We start from the raw sequence: 4,287 nt of genomic DNA on the forward strand, positions 1-4,287 counted from the left end.
CAATCTTTTTGAAGGATTTAAAAATGAGAAAGAGATCATAGCTGCTATTCAAGATGTACAATTGTGAAGAAACACCGTCGTGCAGTGAATAGAAAAGATGTGTGGAGACACAACTGAACAATTGTTGGATGATGTTTCAAAGTGCCTTCTCACTCCAGCTGGATGAATCAAAGAAAGGGTTCCACTAAATCCAGGAAGGTACCCACATGGCTAATGAGACAAGTTAGAGAGGCTGTGAAGGGCAAGGAAGCTTCCTTCTGTAAATGGAAGTCTTGCCCTAATGAGGAGAATAAAAAGGAACATAAACTGTGGCAAAAGAAATGTAACAAGGTGATATGGGAGGCCAAGCGAGACTATGAGTAATGCATGGCCAGCAACATTAAGGGGAATAATAAGAGCTTCTTCAAATATGTTGGAAGCAGGAAACCTGCCAGAGAAGCAGTTGGCCCTCTGGATGGTGAGGGAGGGAAAGGGGAGATAAAAGGAGACTTAGAGATGGCAGAGAAATTAAATGAGTTCTTTGCATCTGTCTTCACGGCAGAAGACCTCGGGCAGATACCGCTGCCTGAATGGCCCCTCCTGACCGAGGAGTTAAGTCAGATAGAGGTTAAAAGAGAAGATGTTTCAGACCTCATTGATAAATTAAAGATCAATAAGTCACTGGGCCCTGATGGCATCCACCCAAGAGTTATTAAGGAATTGAAGAATGAAGTTGCTGATCTCATGACTAAGATATGCAACTTCTCCCTCAAAATGGCCACGGTGCCAGAAGATTGGAGGATAGCAAATGTCACGCCTATCTTTAAAAAGGGAAAGAGGGGGGACCCGGGAAACTATAGGCCAGTCAGCCTAACATCTATACCAGGTAAGATGGTGGAATGCCTCATCAAAGATAGGATCTCAAAACACATAGATGAACAGGCCTTGCTGAGGGAGAGTCAGCATGGCTTCTGTAAGGGTAAGTCTTGCCTCACGAACCTTATAGAATTCTTTGAAAAGGTCAACAGGCATGTGGATGTGAGAGAACCCGTGAACATTATATATCTGGACTTTCAGAAGGCGTTCGACATGGTTCCTCACCAAAGGCTATTGAAAAAGCTCCACAGTCAGGGAATTAGAGGACAGGTCCTCTCGTGGATTGAGAACTGGTTGAAGGCCAGGAAACAGAAAGTGGGTGTCAATGGGCAATTTTCACAATGGAGAGAAGTGAAAAACAGTGTGCCCCAAGGATCTGTCCTAGGACCGGTGCTTTTCAACCTCTTCATAAATGACCTGGAGACAGGGTTGAGTGGTGAGGTTGCAAAGTTTGCAGACGATACCAAACGTTTCCGAGTGGTGAAGACCAGAAGTGATTGTGAGGAGCTCCAGAAGGATCTATCCAGACTGGCAGAATGGGCAACAAAATGGCAGATGCGCTTCAATGTCAGTAAGTGTAAAGTCATGCACATTGGGGCAAAAAATCAAAACTTCACATATAGGCTGATGGGTTCTGAGCTGTCTGTGACAGATCGGGAGAGAGATCTTGGGGTGGTGGTGGACAGGTCGATGAAAGTGTCGACCCAATGTGTGGCGGCAGTGAAGAAAGCCAATTCTATGCTTGGGATCATTAGAAAAGGTATTGAGAACAAAACAGCTAATATTATAATGCCATTGCACAAATCGATGGTAAGGCCACACCTGGAGTATTGTGTCCAGTTCTGGCCTCCACATCTCAAAAAGGACATAGTGGAAATTTCCATTGGTGCAAAAGAGAGCGACTAAGATGATTACGGGGCTGGGGCACCTTCCTTATGAGGAAAGGCTATGGCGTTTGGCCCTCTTCAGCCTAGAAAAGAGACGCCTGAGGGGGGACATGATTGAAACATACAAAATTATGCAGGGGATGGACAGAGTGGATAGGGAGATGCTCTTTACACTCTCACATAATACCAGAACCAGGGGACATCCACTAAAATTGAGTGTTGGGCGGGTTAGGACAGACAAAAGAAAATATTTCTTTACTCAGCGTGTGGTTGGTCTGTGGAACTCTTTGCCACAGGATGTGGTGATGGCGACTGGCCTGGACGCCTTTAAAAGGGGATTGGACAAGTTTCTGGAGGAAAAATCCATTATGAGGTACAAGCCATGATGTGTATGCGCAACCTCCTGATTTTAGAAATGGGCTATGTGTCAGAATGTCAGATGCAAGGGAGGGCACCAGGATGCAGGTCTCTTGTTATCTGGTCTGCTCCCCCGGGGCATTTGGTGGGCCGCTGTGAGATACAGGAAGCTGGACTAGATGGGCCTATGGCCTGATCCAGTGGGGCTGTTCTTATGTTCTTATGTTCTTATGGAAGGTATTTACAAACTGTAATGGTGTCCTTCTATGAAAGCTTCAGGCAAAACTTTGCAGGGTGTCTGATAAAGAGCATCCTCGGAATGACAGTTTTCCTGGAAATAACAAAGGAATGGAGTTTTCCTTGCTCCAGTGAAAGCTGATTAAACTGTTCTCATCAGTGATAAAAAAAAACACTCCTCATTTGCTGATACACCCACTAAAGGAGGGGAAAGGTATATGAGTGGCACATGATCACAGCCCTTATCCAACTGGTAACACTGGCCATGGAAGCCTGGAGCTCCCAAGATTGCTGTTATCAGCAAATTATCACTGTGGGGCACCTAACTGAAGTAGGTGGACCACAAGAACCAGCAGTAATAAAAGCAGGGGGGAACAGATACAATCAGAAATGTCTTCATACACCTGACAATGAACTAAGGTGGAAGGAATTCAGGCAACAGAGCTTTCAGACCATTACCTGGTATCTACTGTAAGAGCCAGCAAAGTGTGTGGGTTTAACTGCACGTTGGGAGATTTGTCACAGATGATATGGGGCATGTCATGACAGCAGGGCTGTTGCAGATTTTGCTGGGGAGGTGGTGTTAGGAACATATAAAGTTGCCTTATACTGAGTCATACTATTGATCCATCCAGCTCAGTGTAATCTCACTAACTGGCAGAATCGCTCCAGGGTTTCAGGCAGAGGTCTTCTCATGCCCTAACGTTGCAATTTTCAACCTTTTTCATCTCACAGCACACTGAAAAGGCACTAGAATTTTCAGGGCACACTTTGTTGACAAGGCACACTACATTGCCAGTGGGGGGCTCCCATCCCCCAATGGCCCTATTAATAAATGATGCTCTCCCCAATTCCCACAGCACACCTGCGGACCATTCACACCACACCAATGTACCATGGCACAGTGGCTGAAAATCGCTGCACTAACTGGAGATGCCAAAGATTGAACCTGGAACCTTCTGCATCCAAGGCATGTGTTCAGCCACTGAGCTATGGTCTCCCACTCCACCCCCCCCCCCCCAATGTTAACCATTGGCAGATGACATGACTGCTGACATGCTGTAGCTGCAGGTTCTCCTTCTTTGTAGGATGCTCCTTCCTGCTGCTCCTTTCAAACGAGCAACAAAAACATGCTGAAGAGAGGGTGAAAACTTGAAGAGTTTGTAACTTGAAAACTGTGAAGACAATATTTGTAGCATCCCCTGCAAAGCGCTGTGCTGGGCATCCATTGAGATGTGAGACCTATCCAAAAGTCATTCTTTTTTAAGTGTGGCAAATTGAGACTACAAGTCTCTCCACACCAGGGCTGTTTAGAACAGCAAAGACATTGTTTTTTTCTCTCATTCAGACCCAATTACCATTGGGGCCCCACACAGCACTTGAAATAGTACTATGTGTCCAATGATACCCTGCAATGTGCAGCGCCATGCAAAGCCAAAAGTGGGTGGCCTTATTAGCCTAGGATTGCAACCTTACAGTCAGAACCTAAATGGTGGTTGGCAACCTTCAGTCTCGAAAGACTATGGTATAAGCCTACAGCACCCAGTATTCCCAGGCGGTCTCCCATCCAAGTACTAACCCGGCCTGACCCTGCTTAGCTTCCAAGATCTGATGAGATTGGGCATGTGCAGGGTTGCTGTCACAATTTACTCAAAAGTCTCATTTGGGCAATGGGATTTACATCTTAGAAAGCGCACTTAGGATTGTAGCTTTCTCCACATTGCAGGGTAGTGTTGCAGTGGCCATGTGCTTGCGACGGCAATTGCTTGGTGCCTACCATCTGCTGTTCAAGGCAAAGAGTAGATGGCAATAGGTTATATACATCAGGAGGTAAGAAATGTATATTTCTGAACATTTCACAGATAATTTAGGAGCACTCGCATGTCTTCGTGATGCAGATACTCCTGTTTTTGCAACAAGGATCAGTGCCTGGGGCACTCCACCTCCACTC

The 4,287-nt window shown here is 45.9% G+C and overlaps 1 pseudogene; it reads right to left on the bottom strand.

Annotated features, from left to right (window-relative positions):
- Positions 1–3,866: 3,866 nt before the first annotated feature.
- LOC136655104 (5S ribosomal RNA) lies at positions 3,867–3,986 on the bottom strand (annotated as a pseudogene).
- Between the last annotated feature and the right edge of the window lie 301 nt (positions 3,987–4,287).

The sequence above is a fragment of the Tiliqua scincoides genome, chromosome 5 (assembly GCF_035046505.1).
Source record: "Tiliqua scincoides isolate rTilSci1 chromosome 5, rTilSci1.hap2, whole genome shotgun sequence".
Lineage (NCBI taxonomy): Eukaryota > Metazoa > Chordata > Lepidosauria > Squamata > Scincidae > Tiliqua > Tiliqua scincoides.